Source organism: Staurois parvus, unplaced genomic scaffold, assembly GCF_062004578.1.
Source record: "Staurois parvus isolate SC_StPar_1 unplaced genomic scaffold, SC_StPar_1.0 ptg000155l, whole genome shotgun sequence".
NCBI lineage: Eukaryota > Metazoa > Chordata > Amphibia > Anura > Ranidae > Staurois > Staurois parvus.
Window position 1 is genome coordinate 19,112,744 of NW_028317951.1, and position 24,142 is coordinate 19,136,885.

Genomic DNA, 24,142 nt, shown 5'->3' on the forward strand with positions numbered 1-24,142 from the left:
TGATGTCTACCTATTCTTAGACACATCATTATGGGTGCCTCTGCGGATCTGACCATCGATGGTCTGTTTTTGCACACTCCTCTAGCACATGCAGATTCCTTACACCCATCTGAAAACCCAGGACCCAGGATGGGAACCCTTGAGGCATAGAGAGCAACCCATATCTTGCGTGGAGATGAGTTTGGAGATGTGAATTTCTCCACCCATGCATTCGGACGGTTGTTTTCCACCCCTTTGGTTGACCACATGCTTAACAGCTTAAATCATTTCTTAACCCTTTCATACCACTGTGGAATCACTCTCCTAATTATCCTTTTTGAAGTGATTTACTACACTATAAGGGCTCTCCCTTCTCCCTCTTTTCTTTTTCTGGTGGACACCCCGAGCTACACCACAGACTTCTGGCCAGCTTTATAGGACCCAAGCCTTCAGGCCAAAGGTTGGCAATCACACCCTAGACCCTATACAAGACAAATAGGGGCTGATTTACTAAAACCACAGTGTGCAAAATCTGGTGCAGTTCTGCATAGAAACCAACCAGATTCCAGGTTCTTTTTTTTTTTCAAAGCTTAATTGAACAAGCTGAAGTTAAAAGCTGATTAGCTTCCATGCACAGCTGCACCACATTTTACACTCTCCAGTTTTAGTAAATCAACTCCATAGGAGTGTATTTATAAAAAAAAAATTGTACAGCAGTGTCTCCAGTGAAAATGAATGTACAGTCATGCTCTGAGAATGGGTCAAAACATGTTATTCTGTTATTTCCTGTGCTGTATGAATGTTTTTCATTGATCTAAAATAGAAAATACCACATGTGGCCACTAGATGGTGCTATGTCACTTACCACAATCTAGGAGAATTTTTTTTTCCATGTTAGATCAATGAAAAACATTCGACCAGCACAGAAAAAAAATTGCCCAATTGCTTTTTTGGCCCCATTCACACAGAATGTATTTTATAGGGTAAATTGCTATACAAATTTTTATAAACACTCCCCATATTTTTGCAAATGTGTATGCATGCACATTTAACTTGCAATTTCAGAGTGTTTGCATGAAAAAAGAGAAACAGAAAAAAAACTTTAGTTCTACTTTAATTAAGTTTTCAAAATATAGAACATCCTGATTAAAACTAACAAAATCACACAGAGAACGATTCCATACTATGCCAAACTGAATTGTTTTGTCTCATCTCTCATTGTACTGTGTTTAACATTGATGGAAGTGACAGTTTTATTACAAACTTGTAATTAGCCATTAATTATTGGAAAGATAGGATTCATGCTGTAAGTGTTGTATTTCTTAATTAACATTTGCTTTGTTTGGAAACTTAAAATGAACAATAAATAAACAAATAGAAAGAAAAAAGAATTTTTAACACTTCAATGAATGTGTATAACTTGATTTAGTAGTAGAGAGCGGTTGCTTAGTTTATTGGGACTTTACATTTTCATGTGGAAGAGAAATGAAAAAATATAAAGGATTCCATCTTGCATTCAATTGAAGGGTTGAAGTGAACACAGCTTTTAAAGTTCTCTATTTGTTTTTTGGAAAATAACACCTAATGCAACCACGGGGGTTGATTTACTAAAGGAATCAAACATGTAAAGTGAATGTTCACTTAGCCTAGAGGCAGTGCTTGGCTGTATATATACATATATATACAGTGGGGATCGAAAGTTTGGGCACCCCAGCTAAAAATTTGTATTAATGTGCATAAAGAAGCCAAAGAAAGATGGAAAAATCTCCAAAAAGCATCAAATTACAGATTAGACATTCTTATAATATGTCAACAAAAGTTAGATTTTATTTCCATCATTTACACTTTCAAAATAACAGAAAACAAAAAAATGGGGTCTTCAAAAGTTTGGGCACCCTGCAGAGTTAATATCTTGTACTGCCCCCTTTGGCAAGTATCACAGCTTGTAAACGCTTTTTGTAGCCAGCCAAGAGTCTTTCAATTCTTGTTTGAGGTATCTTTGCCCATTCTTCCTTACAAAACTCTTCCAGTTCTTTGAGATTTCTGGGCTGTCTGTCACGCACTGCTCTTTTAAGGTCTATCCATAGATTTTCAATTATGTTGAGGTCAGGAGATTGTGAAGGCCATGGCAAAACCTTCAGTTTACGCCTCTTGATGTAATCCCCCGTGGATTTCGAGGTGTGTTTAGGATCATTATCCATTTGTAGAAGCCATCCTCTCTTTAACTTCAGCTTTTTCACAGATGGCATCAAGTTACCATCCAAAATTTGCTGAAATTTTATTGAATCTATTTTTCCTTCTACTCATGAGATGTTCCCTGTGCCACTGGCTGCAACACAACCCCAAAGCATGATTGATCCAACCCCATGCTTAACAGTTGGACAGAGGTTCTTTTTATTAAATTCTGTGCCCCTTCTTCTCCAAACGTACCTTTGCTCATTCTGGCCAAAAAGTTCAATTTTAACCTCATCGGTCCACAGAACTTGTTTCCAAAATGCATCAGGCTTGTCTATATGTTCATTTGCAAAGTTCAAACGATGATTTTTGTGGTGAGGACGTAGAAGAGGTTTTCTTCTGATGACTCTTCCATGAAGACCATATTTGTACAAGTATCTCTTTATAGTGGAATAGTGTACCACAACTCCAGTGTCTGCCAGATCTTTCTGGAGGGATCGTGCAGTCAAACGTGGGTTTTGAATTGTTTTTCTCACAATCCTGCGAGCTGTTCTGTCTGATATTTTTCTTGGTCTTCCAGATGTTGCTTTAACTTCCACTGTTCCTGATGACTGCCATTTCTCAATTACATTCCAAACAGAGGATATTGACATCTGAAAATGCTTTGCTATCTTCTCATAGCCTTCTCCAGCTTTGTGAGCGTCAACTATTTTCAGTTTCAGTTTTCTAGACAACTGCTTAGAAGAACCCATGGTGCTGATTGTTGGGGCAAGATCAGATGAGTCTGGGCATTTAAAACCTTTGAGATTGACATCACCTGGTCTTCCCAGACGATGATTGAGAACAATCCATGACACTGGCAGGTCTCAGCTTGGCAAAGGGGGCAGTGCATGCTATAAATTCTGCAGGGTGCCCAAACTTTTGCAGACGCCATTATTTTGTTTTCTGTTATTTTGAAAGTGTAAATGATGGAAATAAAATCTAACTTTTGTTGACATATTATAAGAATGTCTAATCTGTAATTTGATGCCTTTTGGAGATTTTTCCATCTTTCCTTGGCTTCTTTATGCACATTAATACAAATTTTTAGCTGGGGTGCCCAAACTTTCGATCCCCACTGTATATATATATATTTATATACTTGATGGGAAAAAAGTATTTGGCAGTTTATATCTACTAAAATAATTTCATTTCCATGTTCTGTGTACTGTGGAAGATGGAATATAGTGAACACAGGGTTACGGGTTTAGTAACGCTTTAACTCCTCATTAAGACAGGCATTAGCCTCTGTACTGTGTGTAGGCTGCTTTTCCTTTGGCGTATGCCTCCAGCTGCGGGCAGTCGGCCTGGAAAGGTGGACACAAATGCAGCAGCTGCACAGAAAAAGCTCCATGTCAAAATTTGACAATTATACATGAGCAGCTTCATGGCCCTGATTGCAGGCAGTGTGGAGCTACTGCGTCTGCATCTACTTCTATAGGCTGCCAGCATGCAGCTCAGGGTGGACACAGATGATAAAACAAAGGGAGCCTGCATGCAGTATAGGTGCCAACACAAGGCCTTATCCTATTTTCTGAAATAAGTGAACATTCACTTTGTTGAGTAACCAACCTCTACTTCTTTTAAGACCGCCATACAGGGACCGCCTGAATTTTGATCCAGGTATGATCAGACAGGTTGTACAGAAGTTGGTCTACCAACTAATGTCTTTTACATCTGTGCCCATAAAATATTGAAAAGACTATACTATATTGGTCCCTAATGTGATAGAAATAAAGTTCAGTGAACAAAGTGTTAAAAATTAAAGGTACGCGCAAGAACTTAAAAAAGCCCCCACATACAGGAAGATGCATGTGTAAACATACATGTTGGGAGGAACCCATGTATTAAAAAAATGCTGATTGAGGTATACAAGTTACATATCGCTGCACACAACAGAGTGAGAGCAATAATTTATTAACTGGGGTTAACTCTAAACTGATGACTTGTAATGGCTTTAAAAGCATTGAGTATGGAAACATTTTTTGGTGCTGAAGTACATTGTCATGTCATGGGTGCACACTATTTTAGGGCCTGATATTCTGAGTATCCATTATTTGGTGCAACCCTTCATGCAATATTTTTCAATGAAATTGGGTAATACATTGCTTTTGTGTACACTAAATTTATCATTAGCTTATATTTTACTGAAAAAATTGTGCTTGATAAAGAGCTGTGCTAAGAAAAAAAAAAATAAAAATATATATATATATATATATAGATACACATAAAAAAATACCACCATTGTATTCTCCGAGGTCTCGAGGTCTCTGCTTTCAGAAAGTATATACTGTGCAGGGGTTTTACGTAATTTTCAGGCCTACATTTATTTTTTAATTTGTGCACAAAAATGCAAAAACTCTTCTGGCTGTAAAAAGGGTTAAAAGTTGATGTAGTTCATTTTTACCTTTTTTTTTTAAATTTTCATAATAAACAATAAATGAAGCGCTGAAAAAGAAACCCTAAAGAAAAGTCCAACAGCCATCTCACTAATAATGTTAAAGTCTTCATAAGTATACCGGTGATTTTTAAGTCCCTTTAAAGAATACTTCGTAAGAAAAGAAATACTTCACAGGTGATATTAAATCCTTCTTTCTGTGTAAATTAACTACATTTTCAACTCACCAGAGGTAGAGGCTGAAAAAAACCCTAACCAGAAAAACTAATGGGGCTTTAAAGGTACCAAACCATACCAATAAAAGTGAATTGAATAAATATAGGAACAGTAGATACAATTTAACACCTTTTATTTGGTTACAAAAAACACCCATAGGTGGAGCATCTTCATCAGATATAGACATATGTCAGGTCAGGGTCAGTCACTTTCTCCCCATCTCCCACTCCTTCAATATTCAGAGGTAGAGGCTACCTTACTAAAAAAGTGCAGCATAAATGCATTAGACCACAATTTTAAAACTGGCATTCCAATCCGTCAGCTTGTAGTAGACCACTTCATCCACTCATAATAAATGCTTCAGCCCTGTAGCCTTTACTTATCTTAGTATTATTAGTAAAATTGTTAGCATATTTATTGTATTTTTTCCCCCATGTTTATATAGGTATACGGTGTGTGTGTGTGTATGTATTCACACACACCCACATGCACACAATACACATAGAGAATAAAGGTTTGTAAATAGTGAGCGTATGAGTCACATGTGGTCTGTTTCTGTTTTACATTACTACATTACCCCTTTAAGTTTGTAACATTGTTAATTTGCTCTTATGTTCATTGTACCAGGTGGCATTAAATTCCTCTGAGTCTCTTCTAGATAATGCCAGTAACACATCATGGCACCTGAACAACCTTTTGCAGATGCTAACAAGACAGTCAATCAAGAAACTCATTTCAATGCGTAATTGTCATTTGGATTAAAAAAAAAAAAATCTGTAATACGATGTTTAGAGAGCCCACTGTGTGTGGTTTCAGGCAGCATTATTGGAATCTTAGCCTTTAATTTGATTGAATGACAGATGACTATCATATGGGTTAATGATACTCATTTTAAGCAAAACTCCAATTTCACTAAAAAGAGATACTAAATATTAATAGTTCAAAGTCATTTTTTATTAATTTTTTTAAAGGATAAGGTCAACTTTGTACAAAAAATAATAAATGCACATCTTTTTTGCAGGTAAAAAAATGTGCAGTATTATTTTTTTTACTATCAGCCTAGAAAGCATTGCACCCATGCTCAGCAGATCGTGGGTGCTATGCAGGACTCTGCAGACCTGTCGAACTTCATAGGAGCAAGCAGATATTCACAGACAGGAAAAGAGAATGAACTACAACAGCGCTCAACAGCACCATGATAGTTCATTAAGAACTTCAAGCTGACAGCCGCAAAGGCTGTCGGTCGATCTAGTTTTTAATTCACGGGAGTTTGTGAATGAGTGACTTGGCTGAGTGGGTGGAGCTTTTTTGAATTGTGACAGCTGTCACAGTGGCAGTTGGGGGGGGTGTTGGGGGGTAGTGCGGAGACTTAACCTTTAACCACTTCAATACCAGGCACTTATACCCCCTTCCTGCCCAGGCCAATTTTCAGCTTTCAGTGCTGTCGCACTTTGAATGACAATTGTGCAGTCATGTAACACTGTACCCATATGAAATTTTTATAATTTTTTTCACACAAATAGAGTTTTCTTTTGATGGTATTTAATCACCATTGACTTTTTTATTTTTTGCTAAATAAAACAAAAAACACCTGAAACTTTTGGAAAAAAAAACACTTCTTCGTTTCTGTTATAAAATTTTGCAAATAAATAACATTTCTTCATAAATTTATGTCAAAATGTATCCTGTTACATTTCTTTGGTGTAAATAATAATACTAATAATTGAATTTGTATCTTTTTTTCAAATGTTTCTAATATTTTTTTTATTTCTTATTACATTTTTTCTTTTTTTTACTATTTCATTTTTCAGCACACTGTGACCAAAGCAATACAATGTTACCATAGTAACATTGAACTAATCTGGGCAAGTGATCAGGATTTTTTTTAACACATTATGATTGCTAATACCAATGTATTTAATTGATATTTGCAATCATTTTTAGTGATTGAAACTGATTCATTCAGTTTTTTGTTGTGATTAGCTGTGATTGGGCAAAACTGTTCACATGATACAGATGGTCTGTGATTGGCCCTGTCTGTATTATGTGACTGCCTTGAGCAGTCACAGCTAACAAGATTATTGTATACAATGAATGGCATGGCAGGAAACCATCCATTGTATACAATTGACATGTGATCTGCTGTGATTGGTCACAGCGGTCACATGACACTGACAACGGGTCAGTGTAGTGACATGTCATTGGCTGTGTCCCGTGGACACAGTTGATGACAGATCGCATCGCTGCATGGCCCCACATCCACGTGAGCAGCTCGTTTTGACAGGAAGTCATATGACGCCCAGTCACAAAGGCGAGTGTCCCGCCTGGCCGTCAATCTGCTATAGGCCGGGCGGGAAGGTGTTAAAGCATCTTTACATTTAAATCTGCAGTTGTTACACTTTTTTAAAGCAGTCAAATAACTCAAATGTTTAATATGTAATATGGCAAGTGGAGAATATTCTGTTCACTGAACCCTCCCAGGAAAAATATGATTGGCTCATTGCTTTTGCCAGATGTCTACATGGTACTACACATCATATTACAAGCAATTGCAATTTTGATTTTGAAACTATGGCTCATCCATGTCTATAGAGATACAGAAACTGCAGCTATTTCAGATTTAAATTCAGAATACTTTAGTAATCCCAAAGAGAAATTATTAAAATACAGTTACTGTACTTTCAATAAAGGCAACACAAAATCACAATAACAAACAGAAACACGACACAATAACAAGAATAACATTAGCAGTAATGCCAAGTTAATATATACAATAACCATGAACTAAAATAAACAAATTAGAATTAAATTAGCACTATGCTTGAATAAACCATGCCATCCTATTAAAATGATACATAGAATAATAACACCGATTGAAAAATAACAGAAAATCAAACTACAAAATGCTAATATTGCACCACTTTCTCGAAACATTACCCTAAAAATTATTAGACATTAACCAATACTAACATAATATAAAACTACATAAACCAGAATTATTGTATTACAATACAGATTGTTCAGGTAAGCTCCAACATTTAGCAATCAGCTTTTAAAAAGGAATGTTTGAAATAAGTATTTTAAAATGTTTCCCTGCATATAACGTTTACCTTAAGGGTTTGTTTTTTTCTTCTTGTACAAATATAAGTTGTGTTACATTTCAAGAGAGTAATCAGATTTTCTTCATCAAGAACTAAAAATTTAAGACATTATTTTTTTGGATGTAATCATGATATTTCATTTTTGGGAAAAGTCTGCAATTTAATCTGCTATTTAGAACACACAGATTTTTGAACTAGAGGAGACACAATCTTCCTCTCTCCCCCTCTTCATAGGGCTATGTTTGAAGTTTTGCATACATAAGTTGTACCTGTCTATCTGCAGTCTTCTCTTCTCTACATCCATTCAAAGTGCAGAATTTATAAAGCTTGTAGAACTGTTAAAAAGGAGCTAAAGTTACACTCTACGGAGCTCAGTGTGGAGAGCTCTGGGAGCTGACTTGAGGGAAGGGTCACATCCCCCACCACACAGCACACAGGAACAAAGCTGAGGCTGGCAATCTGCTGGAGGTCCCTCCTTGTCACCATTTTTCTCTTGGTGTCAGGAAAACTTGTCAGAAGTGATTCATGAAGATTGCAGAGGAACGAAGCAGCAGAAATAAATGACAATTAGTGCACTGGATTGAAACAAGTATACAGTATACAGAGATATGCTTTGTTCATATTTCATGTCTGAGGTTTACAACCACTTTAAGTTTGTTATGAAACAGCACACTCGTCTTTACAGACACTGTACAATAGAAGCAAACTGTATTAAATGCTCAATAGAAAAAATGTTTACAAAATACAAAATCAAGAATATTTTATAATTATTTTTAATGCTTTTGTCATTAGAGTTAGATAGGAGATTAGTTAAAGTGAGCAGTTGGTTGCTAGGAGGTTATGTAACCTCCAAAAGATCTTTTCTTGCTTGACACACGAGCAATGAGATGACAGTTGCACTATAGAGGTGGCAACACACATCTCTGCATTTAACAGTGGGGAATAGCAGGCCTTTGCCCAGAGGTTTCATACACAGTTGATAGACTTTTCCCAACACAATACACTTAGTATGTCTAATGAGGTGTGCAGTCATTAGCTTTACTAAACTTTATATCATAGCAAGTTTCTTATAAAATACAAAAGATCTGTCTTTTAAGCTCATGATAAAAAGGAGAATTACCACATTTTGTAAACCTGGCATATTAAGCATCTTTACTCTTTGACTAAAGCAAGCCATACATGATGCAATTTTCTTTGCTGCAGCTACATATTGCAGGAAAGAAAATCATTTGATACCCCCATCAACACTGTGTTGATGGGGGAATCTCTCCCACAGAGCTATTGTGTTCTGCCAGCAGGGAGCTTTCCCTTTCCGGAAGAACACAATGACCGCTGCTGGTTGGCTATAGCTGCTGGCAGTAATCACATGCAAAAAATCCAACAGGATGGTTGTACTGAAGTCAGTCGATGGATTAACTTCAGTAAAACTAGCCGACCCATAGAAAAATCAAATTGCGGCCAGTCCCTGCTGAATCAGCTGAGATTCGAACCATCTATGGCTGGTTTAAAATGTACCTGTTTTAAAGTATAACGACAGTCCCGCATGTAGGAACCCATTTACACTTGTGCATGGGGCAATGCATGCTAGGACTCACATTTTCTTGAAATGCATGGCTATGCACCAGACCTATGTAAATAGCACCCTAATAAACTGTACAGTAGAGCTTCATGCTCTGTAACGCAGCACATGTTGAATTCCAATAAAAAAGAGCCATGTGCATTTTCTCATCTGTTGCAGTTGCAGAATAGGTTGCCCTAATGCAATGCATGTTAATGTGCAATGTAATGCATTTGCATTGACACACCACTGTGGATTCTAAATGGGATCTCAAGGTTTTGCCTTTTGATATCTTGTACTTGGAATTGACCCTAGTTTTACTACTAAACATTTTTACTATAAAATTCCATATTCAACTTGGTTTTGACCATGCGTCAATGCTTCCTAGCATGATTAAAAATGCAAAGGTCTAGACTGAAATGTAACAAATACATTAGTACAATGATTATTTAGCAATTTGTGTTCCATAGACATTACTATGCACATTGTGTTTAGATATTCCTGAAAGGCAGAAAATGTTCTGTTAAAAATGATTTTAAAATGTTAGCAAGTATATGTGTGGATTGAAGTTTTAGCAAATATGTGTTTGGATGAGCACATCAAAATAAAGATGTCTTTAGAAAGGTAGCAATTTTATATATATATAAAACAAGATTTCAATTATTTATGAGTGCCAGGTTACAGTGTAATCATTAGGATACTGATTACTGGTATCTGCTTTTAGCTTTAGAATTGTCAGTTTGGAAGTGTTCTGTAAATCGACACTTTCAATGTTCATAATGTATAAATGAAGGCATACATGGCAATCATTATTGGACTTCTGCCCTTTGAAGCTCTTCGTTCAATTCTCATTCATTCCCCAATGGTCACATGCAAGTAATGCAACTATGTACAACCAGCTTGCTGGAAAATTTTCTTTCAATCAGCTTGCCAGCTACAGCTGGCAGTGCTGATGAGTGTATTCTGTATTCTGATGGCGGGGAAAATCTTTGACAGAATACAAAGGCACAGTGGGAGGGATTCCCCCATCCGCATCAAGTGTGTGGATGGGGAAATCAAGTCATCTTCTGTTGTTCAATCTACTGGTTGAAAAAAAAAATACATGTATAGTCAGCCTTAGGCTTTTTTACTTAGGTTAGGTATACATAAATTAGCAGGGGTCATGGGTAGGCTGTTTAAAGGGCTAAAGTCCAAATACTTAGTATTTGGGGGAAAAAATGGTATTAAAGATTTGCACAGCACAGCCATCCAGAGCAATGTGCTTACAGTGAAGCACACACCCCCTGCCCCCTAGTAAAACACTCCCTGCACACAGTTAACCCTTTGATCGTCCCGCATATTAACCCATTCTTGCCCAGTACCATTAGTACAGTGTCAGTGCTTTTTTTTTTAGCACTGATCACTGTATTGGTGCCTCTGACAGCAAGTCAGTTCCCCCCAGTGTCAGAATGTCCACCGCAGTCCCGCTATAAGTCACTGATTGCCATTGCCATTACTAGTAAAAATAAATTCCAGTATATATACAGCCATTTGTATACTCTATAACTTTTATGCAAACTAATTAATTTACACGTGTAGCAGAATACATTTTGGCCTAAATTAAGGACGAAATTTGATTTTCTAATTTTTTCTACTGGACATGTTTAATAGCAAAAAGTCAAAAATATAGTTTTTTTTCTCAAAATTGTCGTCATATTTTTTTTCATAGAGCAAAAAATTAAAAACACACAGGCAATCAAATACCACCAAAAGAAAGCTCAATTCGTGGGATAAAAAAATTTCATTTGGGTGCAACATTGCATGACTGCGCAATTGTTAGTTAAAGTAACGCAATGTCGTAACGCAAAAAATGGCCCGGTCAGGAAGGGGCATAAATCCTCAAGGGCAAGTGGTTAAAAAAAATAATTGTATTTTCATGAACAGCTTAATTACCTTAATTTGGTTATGTATTGTTTTCCTATACATCAGAGATCCGAATGCGGGGAGTACAAGCAGCACAAGGGTGGAGTTTAACCACTTCAGCTCTAGAAGATTTACCCCCCTTTCTGATCCGGCCATTTTTTTACAATATGGCGCTGCGTTTCTTTGACAATTGCGCGGTCATGCAACTTGTACCCAAATTAAATTTGTGTCCTTTTTATCCCCCAAATAGAACTTTCTTTTGGGGGTATGTGATCACTTCAGCGGTTTTTGCTTTTTGCGTTATAAACAAAAAAAGACTGCCAATCTTGAAAAAAGCCCAATAATTTTTTTACTATAAAACATATCCAAAAAAAAATCAAAAATTAAATTTCTTCATAAATTTAGACCAAAATGTATTTTGCTATGTATTTTGTAAAACACCCAATAAGTGTATATTGATTGGTTTGCACAAAAAAAATACTTTTTTCATACTAGTAATAGCGGTGACAGCGACTTATAGCAGGACTACGATATTGCAACGGCCATTTTTACACTAACTGACACTTGGTGGGAACCAGTGACACTAATACAGTGATATATACAGCAAAATGTCCAACTTATTGTACAAAGAACTTAGATGCTAAAAACAGATGTTAAATATAAATACAAAGTATTTGTTTTAATTGAGGTCCATTTATATAGTGATATGAAGACAATCTTTACTGTCAAAGCAACACAGTCAAATCCAGGTAGATCCTTAATACATTACTTTTCAGGCTGCATGCTTGGCATTCCCCCAAATTCTTTCAGCGCAGAGGACCTCTTTGTATTTTCCTTGCTTGCCATGAGTGTATTTTTCTAGCATGCTAATGCATTTTCTAACATGTTTGAAGATTGTGATATAAGGTGTAGTAAACCCAGTACTTTGGCAGCTGGCAAACAGTCTTTATTAGTTAATGGCTTTACTAGCGAAAGCGTGATACTAATGTTCATATTGCTACTGAACACATGGCTGTGCACATCTCTAGTGTTCTGCTCAAAGCTCGCTATTTCAGTAAAAATCTAATCTACGGAATCCAGTGCTAACAGGTGCAAATGCAGTGCTCATTGGGTCATGAAAAGAGGCTTTCTGAGCACTCAGTGGTTAATATATTGCTCATTTTGCCATGCTTACACTTACAGTTTCCAGCTCCCACAGTTGTTGACTTAGCTAGAAGTTGCCTGAAGTATAAAGCAACATTACTCCATTCTCACCACTAACATGAAGTGACAAAATATTCATCTTAGCACATTGCAGAGATATCGTACCACACTCATTTCTTCCTACGATAACCCACATAGAGCTGAGATGAGTTTCTGATGCTGAGATTGGTTTTCTTATAAAAGTTTACCTACAAATTCCAACTTTTGCTTAATCAGTATTCTTGTGCCCTTTTAGCAACCCTGCATGGCCATGACACCACTCTTGTTTGTGTTACTAAAGCCACAACAGTAAAATCAGTCTGTATGTGCAGTAAAGCATGCTTGTTATACTCACTGTGGATCCTAAGGGGTTAATCCTCCGCATTGTGTTAAAAGGTTGTTTGATCCTGACTTCTCTGATCTTCCTCTTCATTCCACTGTCTCCCTTTTATCTCCTGATAGAACAGACCCTTGGGGACAAGCTGCACATGTCCAGTTTGGTGTGTATTGCTAGAGAGTTTTTTTTTTTTGGAGAGTACATGTGATCAGCACAGGGCCAATCAGCACTTTCCAGACAGAGGGTCAGGGGTTATGCAGTCTCATAGGACAAGCAGGGGAGAATGAAAATTCCTCCTACAAGCTTTAACCAGTGCTCTGCTGGACACTGATAGAAGTCACAAGACTGCTCTAACTGCTGATGAGAAAAGGTATTTAGCAGTTTATTATTATTAATATACAGTATGGTTCGCTCAGCGCTGTACATTACAAAGGGGGACAGAACATGTGACAGAACAATACCAATACAATGCAAAACATGAGGGGATCGAGGGCCCTGCTCTTTCGAGCTTACAATCTAGGAGGGAGGGGATAGTGGTACAGGAGGAGATAGCTGTGGGGAATGGAGTGGTAGGAAGAGTGGAGGAGGTCGGCAAGTTAGCAGGGGGTGGGGTAGGCTTCCCTGAAGAGATGGGTTTTCAGGGTGCGCCTAAAGGAGAGGAGAGTAGGTGATAATCTGATGGGTTTGGGCAATGAGTTCCAGAGGATGGGTGACACCCTGGAGAAGTCCTGGAGGTGGGCATGAGAGGAAGAGACCAGGGAAATAGAGAGAAGAAGGTCTTGTGAGGAGCGGAGTGTGCGTGCTGGGCGGTACTAATATAATTGCATTTCCATGTTCTGTGTAGTGTTGGAGACCAGATATAGTGAATGCAGGGTCCTGGGTTTAGTAACACTTTAACATACCTCAGCACAAAATATTATGGGTTAAAATGTCAAAATGATACAAACTATAAGGGTACATTCACACCAGATGCGGGGGGACTGTGTTGACCGGCTATTCCATCGCTGTCCCCACCACATGACAAGGCAAAATGCCTTCTCTCCTTATCTGCCCCGTTCACACCATTGTGTTGCGGTGGTGTAGTGGCAGTGTACAGTAAAAAACAAATACTGCATACAGTATTTTTTTTTAATGCCTTGTAAGGCAGTCCACAGCCTTGCAGCATGCTGCAGCCAATTGAACTTTATGAAATGTTTCTGTGATATTTCAATATAATTTGTTTAAAAAAAAGTACAGTGCAATGCTTCAAGATCGCCACATCAGCACTGCACTGATCCAGCCAGACTGCACAGTACGCACTGCACACATGACGCAGCGGATGGTATGAACATACCCTAAATTATATACTAATTTGTATGCTAATGACATAAACTTTACTGTTTCCAGAGAAAAAATTATTAGAGGTTGCATTTCGAAAGAAGTTTTTTGACTTGACTGAATTATAATAGTGAAACAGTGTGCACTTTGAATACTCAATCACATGCAAGGGGAATGTTTGCCTACACATGATTGGATGACTGAATTGCCATTAACTTGACCTTTTCCAGTTTGCAAACTGATTTTTTTAGTTTATCAGCTCCAATGGCTATAGTTCCCCAACAGTCTTCTCCTTTATCTGTAGCTATTATATACTTATCCCAACACTATACAAACCTGCCCCTTTAGTTCTCTGAATTTTTTTTGACACTAGCATGCAATGTTGAACAGATTTATATTTAAAATAAATGTAACCACAGTTTTTGCAACAGTTTTGATTGTAGTGCGCTTACTCCTTGTTTTATTATGTATAGAATATAAAAACATATATCATCAGATGTTTACCAAGTACCTACACTTAGTGCTCTTCAGTTTATCCAAATCACTTTTAAAAACTCTGAGAATTGGTATTCTCTAAATATATATACATTTATTTTAGGCTATTATGGTTATTAAATCATACATTATACCCACTAAAGTGTTTTTCTTATAAGATTTACTGCTTGCAAAAAAAATCAAGCTTGTTATTCTAAATTTGAATTAGCTAACAGAAACACCCTCTGAACTAGTAATAAGCCCCCTGGGAACATGTACAGCCTGTTGAGCTGCTTTTCTAAAACATGTTCTGAATGGTGATTATTATTATTATTTATCTTTTATTAAAAGGGAATCTTTTCAAATAACATGGAAACACAACAGTTCACTAATTAGGGGAGTTAACAATTTATTTTGCCTAGTCTGGCAATGTCTGAATTGAAGATGAGCTCCACACAAATAAATAAATTACCCTTTAACCTTTATGCTACCACCAATGTAAGTGCAGCACAGAACCACTTCCAGCTGGCCAGGCCAGTATGCCTTATGTCAGCTGCATTTCCCACTACTATAAGCTTGTGGCTGCTTCAGCGACCATGAACAAATATCAGATTAAATGAATTCCTATGATCAGCTGTTAACAAGCCATTGATTGCAGCTATTCATTCAAAAACTGACCCCCATGCTCATTGCTCTACCGGCACTGATCCTCCCCACTGGGCACTAGAAAAAAAAACAAAAGCTGTGTCCTGCACACAGCCCAGTCTCCGCTCTGTGAGGACAATTCATTAAAGGTTATCGCATGCGTTATGTCTGTCACATGACCACATATCACATGTGATACTGAAAATGCCAATTCACTATTGCTAGTATGCGGAATTTACCACAAATAGCAAAAACGCTTGGAAAATACTGAATAGAAAGTCATTAAAGTCAATTCACAGAATGAAATGCATGCGGTAATTAAGTAGTGGTTGAGGCATGTGATATGTGCTGGTTGTTAAGGAATGGGTGGCCGCCAGTGTCCTTAACAACCAGTAACTGTTATGGTATTTAGGAGTGGGCAGCCGTTGTGTCCTTAGCAACTGAAGAGTCATCAGCTATCAACGGGTTCCCCACTGACAGCTGAATGTAAAAAAAAAAATTGCCGGCAATTAAAAATTCATTTAAAAATGGCTTGGGGTCCCCCCCCAATCCTTACCAGGTCCTTCAGATCTAGTATGGATTTTGAGGGGAACCCCCATGCCAAAATAAAAAAATGTCATGAGGTCCCCCCAAAAATCCATACCAGACCCTTATCCAAGCATGGAGCCCGGCAGGCTAGGAAAGGAGGGGGGGACGTGCGAGCTAAAACTATTTTTGCATGCACATGATTGGATGATGACAGTCAGCACTGTTTTCCCACATTCACTAAGCAAAGGGAAGGAGCCCTTGCAAAGTGAGTAGCACATTTGCCTTTAGTAAATCAACCTGTTAGTCTCCAAAGTCTATAACCTTTTGTTTACTGAAAATCATCCACATTACCCAAGTTTTGTTGAGGACTTTCACAGGAGACATTGACTGGAAAAAGGCATTCATTTTTGCTAAAAAAATATTAATCTTTTTGAATGCCCAGGAACACAACTACAGCATCATTACCTATCTGTTCTTCATAAAATGGGCTCCTCCCTTCCCTATAACTGTTGGTTTTGCTTCTTTGCAAAATGTACAATGTCACATATTTGGTGTACATGCCCTCTGATCATAATTTACTGAGAGAAGTTTCTCCAATTAAAAGATCATTTTACAGGAGATGTTATTCCTAATACTCCCCAAATTACCTGGAGTAAACTAGGGTCTTATTAGCAAATTAAGCAGATTATCACTTTGCTATGCACTCTTCAGTTCACAGAGTAGAGGTGTGAACTAGACTCCATTCAACAGATGGAACGATCAGTATCCCAAGACAGGGACTCCACCGATATATACCTGATTACCTGATTACACTACCTGGTTGGACTTTAGATGTACCACAATGATGACCCCACAGTGTTGAAGCCATGACTGACAGATGTCCATCTGTCACAGGTCCCTCCTCTTTCACAGTATATGAAAGATGTAGAGCTCTACTACTGATCTTTTCTTTATGTGTGTATTCTCTCTCCTGTCCCATCTCTTCCCTCCTTTTTTTCTCCATTATTCCCTTATGTTTTAATACAATTTATACGCGGGAGAGATGGGCACCATTTGTTCCCTATAAATCATCACTATATCCTATGCAAGAAAGACTTTGACTTCCTACAGTTGTATTGTATTGTATTGTTTGCTTTGACATGTATTCAAACAGTGCAATAAATGTACACACAGCTCAAATACAACCTATATCTAAATTGTATTCCATTTAATAAAATCCATGTTCTCATTAAATTGTTCATAAGTATACAGATTTTTTTTTGATATTTGTTGTATTGACTTGAAGCTGTTTGCCACAGATACAGAAGAACTCTTGATATTTTCCCTTGTGCTATCTTGAAAGTGATCTGTAAACGTCTCTTCTTAGGTGTGCTCTATGATTTTACTCTGCAAAATTAATAAAAAGAAATTAACCATAAAATAGCAATTTTGCATCTATGTACACAATATTTGTATGTATATGTGAATTGAACAGTGTTTGCAGTGAAGCAAAAAAACTTAGTTAATATAACTTGATCAGTTGATGTCTAAAACCAGTATAGGTCTCTTTCCAGACTAGGGTGGGCAGACAAAGGGAAAATGGGAAAACATGCATATGTGATCCTTCCAAATTGACTAGAAAACAAAAATAAAAAATCTATGAAGATACCTGTATTATATGAATACAGTAAAGTGTGATCAGGGTTAAATTCTTATATGCACACAATTTGCATATATTACAAAGTTTTTACTTGGGGGAAAAAACAGATGATGATGTTTTCTGCTTGTTTATCTCAATTTTCTTTACTGTTGCGGCAAAGTGAACTGACACTTCCTGTGTCATGATCACACTGTTTTAAGTTTTAGTATATTTTAAACTGAATTATACTCCTGTTACATAAAATAGTTGAACCACTTACATAAAATAATTTCAAAAGGTTTAATGGAAGTAAATACATTTGCAATAAGAATCCTTATTGAATTTAAAAATTTAGACTATCACTGCTCAAGCATTATTCAACACATCTAAAGTAATTTGTACAGGTAATTGAGTTATTTCCCTGTTTTTCACTGTTTTTACTGTGTCATTTTGTGCAGCACATTACAAAGTACATAGTACCAATTACTCATAGCTAAAGATGAATGCACTCCAGCAAACATTTTGTAGTGAGCCTCCCTGCAGCTACAGCCCCTAAACTACTGCCCAAAGGATCTTGCCTCTAATACCCCCGAGAGTCATCCACATTCTGGGACTGTCAGAAATCAATTAATTTACCAGGCAATTTTTGAACAATAAAGAAAAGCCAACAAAAGTCTCAGGAGAACATTTTTATCTTCACGCACCTCATTTCCCGACATGGAGATTGATTCCATCACTCTGTCCTATAAACGAATAACCACTTAGCACTTAACTACAGTGCTAGTTGCATGTTGAAGCTATAGCATCCATTTGCATAAGGAGAACTAAGAACAGATCACTAGAAAGAAAATTAGGATTTGATTATATTTATTTGTATATAAGCAGTATATAACAAACAGACAAGCTAGCTACAAATAGTAAGATATTTACTGTTGGCTTTACTTGTGAAACTAAAACACTGAATGGAAGCAGTTATTTATATGTCATCCGCCACATCGGGTTTATTTCTTCAAATTGATTTCAAGTTCATCAAGGCAGAGAATCTTGTTCTAATTTTTTTTATTTAAAGATTGAGTCTCATACACCAAACATTTTGTTCCCATACCCTCAAGAAGTATAGATACCCCATTGTAGGACCCCAGTCTAAGGGTTCAAAAATGTAGATCAAATATCTGTACACTGACAAAAATTTTCTATTACGGACGTTGTCTTTACTACCTGTAAAAAGAAAATTATCCTGCAGGTCCTGAATGAGAGCAGACTAAGATACTGTAATACATGGCCAATCCATAATTCTTACCAAAAAATATCTTTTCTTATGTCTTTCTGTACTACACTAGGAATTTAAGAAGTAATGAATATAAAACACAGAAGTAACCTTAATGAATTCAATGTAATCAGGAAAATATACAGACTTCAAACATAATTCTATCACACAGTTATGACATAGAAAAACTCCTTTCATTAAAGGCATGACCAAACACCAAATAAATACACAACAAGGTTTGTAGAGCTTTCGGTGTAATCCAGTAACAAAATACACAATGTTTTAAAGTGGCCTAGTCTGCCATCCTACATATCATCCAGTTATCCAGCTAATGATTTGATTTTATTTGTTCATGGCCTTATTGATGCCAAAGCATTTTATTGAAAAAAAAAAGAATACAATGACAATTAGATAAAATTATCGTGTTTATGGCAAGTTTTAATGAAGTATTTGACGATATGACAATTTGGCAGCTAGTTTTTGACTTTCTTGGCACTGCACACTATATTCCTTACGGTCCAGAAAATCATCTGAAAACTTCACTACATTTTTAGGACTGCATCGGTCAGTTAAAAATCAGCCAAGTTGGCCAGTTTAATTTAATATTTACATAACTGCTCTGGCCAAAGAAGGAAAATCAGAACTAAAATATCAGTCCATTTATTGAATTTATTTTCAACAGGACCATATGGAATCATAATAAGAAGAGTATAATTTTCATTTACAATTTAAAATTTTGTTTTACAAAAAAGGACATATTTGTACTGAAGGGAATTCATATTCACCTGATTTTAAAGTAAATACAAACCAAATCACTAACATTTGAATGTAATTTGTAAGTTCATTTTCAATTTTAAGTCTACAAAAAAATTCCTAGTGATCATGCCTTGAAGGTCCTTGTTCAGCATATAGGGTGGCCATGCTCTGTTATTGTCTCCCAGTTATGCTACTAAGTTGTCATACTGTCACATGCAGTTCTGGTGAGGACTATAAGTGATTTTGCTTATGTTTAATACCTAATCATGCTCCAGGTTTGCCCACCGTGAGCAATGACATACAGTTGACTCTGGAGTGAGTGTTACACAGTTTTAGCAAACTAAATGTCATTCAGTTAGTGTTTAGATCAAGGTAAAAAATATTAGCTCCTTTATCGTATTCATGTTTAGGAAATAGCATGACTACAAACAGATGCAGCAAAAATATTTGCTTTACTCTATCACGCACGGGAAGGAGAAATACCCAGAATGAAATATTGCTGCAATTTTTGCAAGATCAAAATATATGTTACCTTGGTCTTCTTGAACAGGCACTGTCTTTCCATTCACCATTAGGATTGACTGAAATTAAAGGTTATCAATTACCTGAAATTTTGGTGGAAAAGTAGATTCAGATAAATTTCACCCCTTTGGTGAGTTAGTAAGGAAGGCAGGGTTAAATTGGTATTTGGTCATTTTCAACTATTCTGTTCTTGTTCTTGAGCCAACAAATTGCCCCTTGTACAGAAAGAGGAAACAGGTGGTGGTAAAGAAAAAAAAAAAAATAATAAAATAGTTTAAAGTGACAGTACACAGTACATGCTCACAAAAGAAGAATACATATAAATACATATACAGAAATATAACAAACTAAGGCTTGGTTCACATTGATGCAGCTCTGTGAGCTGCCTTTTGCCTGTGCACTACAGCTCATCCATTTGAAGGCAGGTGCAGTACGGTTCCCAATTTGGGAGCAATTTCCAATGCGTGCAGCTTGCCATTAGGATTAATGGCACCCGCAAACATCTGCGTTTTTCTGTGCAAGTGGTTGTGGTTGTGCGAACAGGTGTGGACCAGCAGTGGAAATCATCCGCACTGATGTGAACCTAACCTAAATAAACAAAACTATCTCACATACAACAACAAAAAAAATTCTGATGTAGAGGAATTGATTGAAATGACACAGGATATTCCCTCCAAATATATTAACACCTGGTCCTGTTGGATACACTTCCAAACTACACCTAAATACTACAGGCTCATGAGAGACATTTCGTAACTGGCTACTTAAATGAGACCACTTGACCACAAAGGTATTTGATTGCCCACCCACCTCCACTGTAATCTCCCAACCAATAATACCTCTCCTGCTGAGGGAAGATTAGGGGCAGAAAGTTTCTAGGTGTAGGGTGCTCCCTGCCCCCTTGCCCCCCTGGCCTGATAGTCCCAAACTGGAAAGTTCCCTTTCTCCCCCCTCACCTTTCCCCATCCCCTCCCATCCCCCTTTCTTCCGCTTTCCTTTCCCCCCCTTTTTTTTCTTTCATCTCTCCTTAATTAAACCTCTACTTTTTCCTGTTTTGGTCTTCCCCCCTCTCTGTCCTTCTCTCTTTGTACCACCTTCCCTTCAACTGTTCCCATACTACTGCCTCTTGGGTCCACCTCTACACCCTTTCTTGCTGTGAATGCCCCCTTTCCTCAGACCACCAACCTGTCCGGCAAACTTTGTCGGTCACATCTCCCGCCTCTCCCCTTTAACACACTATCCACCAGGCCACTATTACTGCCTTACCCTCTTGCCCTAACGTAGGCCTGTTTCCCAGCAGGGGGACCCCCATCTTGTCAGGATCCCAGCTCACTGCATTGATTAATGTTTGTTAATATACAATTTACCTGGCTGTATTTTTTGTTACACACAATGTTGATGCTCCTGATGTGCTGTACTGAACATTACCTATAGGAACATTTTCTTTTTCATGCATGTTATGTTTACCTTTCATGCTATATGTTACGGACCTTTGGGCCCCCTTTCCTTCCCCATATTCTATGTTCCTGTTGTGTCTCAATAACATTTTTGAGGAGATAAAAGTGATCTCGGCGGCTGTATAGCCCTCCAAACCACTTTTACAGTGCGAACAGTGTGCCCACCTTGCCTCTGCCACCCCATCATCTGTGGTTCCCAAGCTTCAACTCTTCCTAGATGCTGTAAATAATGCTTTATGGAGACCCCAGATGTCTCCATAAAGAGGACCTTTCACCTGCCCAATGCTGTTATAAGGGGCTTGTTATCCCCCTTGTAATAGCATTAAGTTAAATGAAAAAAAAAAAAAAAATCTAAAAATAAAATAAAATTATAATAAAATTTAACTAAAAATAAAATTAAGGAACCCCAGTGCTCTACACCCCCCCACAAACGCACGTGTATGTAAACCGTGATTGCAGCGCACATGTTATGTATCACTGTGAACATCAAAGTGATCACATTAAATTTTATGAGCTGTAAAGACATTAATTTTAGGTACCATATTTTTTCACCATTTTTGCTGGTGCACTCAATTGGTAAATTTTTATTCTACATTATATTTTATTAGGTACACAAAAGTGGTGATTAAACTGTGTTTGTGTACAAAAAAAATCATTTTAGTATATTCCTTGAAAATGTGGAGTTGATTTACTAAAACTGGAGAGTGCAAAATCTGGCGCAGCCATGCATGGTAGCCACTCAGCTTCTAAATTCACCTTGTTCAATTAGGCTTTGACAATAAAACCTGGATGCTGGTTGGTTTCCATGCAGAGCTGCACCAGATTTTGCACTCTCACGTTTTATTAAATCAACCCGAGTAGGTCTGATGAACAGTTGCGCAAATATCATGCGACAAAGAACATTGCAACTACTATATTTTTATTCTACAAGGCCTCGGCTTTTAGAAAATACTAATTGTTCTGGGGTTTTAAATATTTTTATACCCAAAAATGCAGAGTGTGCGAAAAATTAAAAAAATTGTTCCACAGGGGAACTGGTTAAGGAACCATGCAGAGGTGTCAGTGAGAAGACCTGTTAGTATTCAGTTTACATTTATAGTTACTTAGAATTTATATTTTTTTAATGGTTTGGTTATATCCACTGTTTAGGTATCACAATCCCAATACTGAGACACCACTTTTTAAAAAATATTCAGCAGTTGAAATGAACTAGAGAGCTGTAATTTAAGTAGAATGAAATATTTGGATACTGTGGAAATCAAGACAATTTAGGATCAGAAGCTAGTCACTGTGGAGAGTTGAGTGTTAGACCTCTGTTATATACAGCTTAAATCAGTTATTTGACTAGTGCTCAAAAATGAACATTCAGTGGTAGTCACTTGTGTCTGTGCCTTCACTGTTCTAGCTATGTTAATGTGTCGATCAACCTTTTGTGTCCATGTGAAAGACTTTTATGATTCAACCTCAAGTTCTTTATTTAAGAGCTTTCTGCAGCTCCCTTTTTGTCTGTGTCAGCAACCAGCTTGACAAATGGAATTTATTAGCGGCATCGCACCTGTAACTCTGGTATAATTAATTATAGAAAGACCGAGCTTGGTTCTGCTTTCGTATTTTAAGAAATCTTTTTCTCTTCCATCTTTGTGTCCTTTTTAACTAATTTAACTACTTGACCTCCAGAGTATGTTACCCCTTTTATGAGCAGGGCATTTTTTCTATTCAGCACTGTGTTGCTTTAGCTGGCAACTGCTTTCTTTCATTTGGTGGTTTTTGATCTCTACCGTGTTTTTTCTATTATATAAATGGTAAAAAAAGGAAAATTTAGGGAAAAAAACTAGATTTTATACCTGTTATAAAACATATTTAATGAAAAAAATCAGAACATCAAATTTCTTCATAAATTTAGTCCAAAATGTATATTTCTACATGTCTTTGGTAAAAAAAAATACCAATAAGTGTATATTAATTGGTTTGTGTGAAAGTTCTAGCATTTACGAACTATGGTATAGATACTGGAATTTATGCAGCTATAGACTATATTTGTATTGGCCGTGATCAGCGACTTATAGTACGACTGTGATAGCGTGGTGGCAAATCTGGCGCTAACGCTGGCTGAGAGATAAACTAATCGACTAATTGACACTGATGTCACTAGTGACACTAATACAGGGATTATATATATATATACATTGTAATATAAAACCTCATATACAGTGGAGCTCAAAAGCGCCTGTTTACATAGGGCCTCATTTTTTTCCTGGAACATACAGAATGGTAGGAGAGCTAAGGGTAGGTAAATATAAGCAGGGTGAGGGGCTGATAGTATAGAGAACCTACCTCATGCCATGTGCCCTGTATAAGCTAATCACAGGTTCACATTAAAGCCTAGGTTTAGTAAAAAAAGAAAAAAATCAGCGCAAGGGACATTACTTGCTAATGATGTGAAGTATCCCTTGTGATACTGGCTACTGTTTTGCCTTGAAATCCTTGGCCTCTGCCCCCACCCCCCCCCAAGAAAAAAAAAAGATCTGAAGGAGGTCAAAAGAACTGAAGAAGCTGTGAGAGACACTCATCAAGAGCACCTGATTATGCCTGTTTTTTTCAAACTGCTTCTCCATTCATAGAAGCCATACTACACCTATGAATGAAATGTGATCTATGAATGGAGGATGGC

The 24,142-nt window shown here is 37.1% G+C and overlaps 1 protein-coding gene across 5 annotated transcripts in view; it reads left to right on the plus strand.

Moving 5' to 3' along the window:
• Nucleotides 1-24,142, plus strand: part of NLGN1 (neuroligin 1) — an 869,488-nt gene that overhangs the window by 338,982 nt on the left and 506,364 nt on the right. The window lies entirely within an intron of this gene.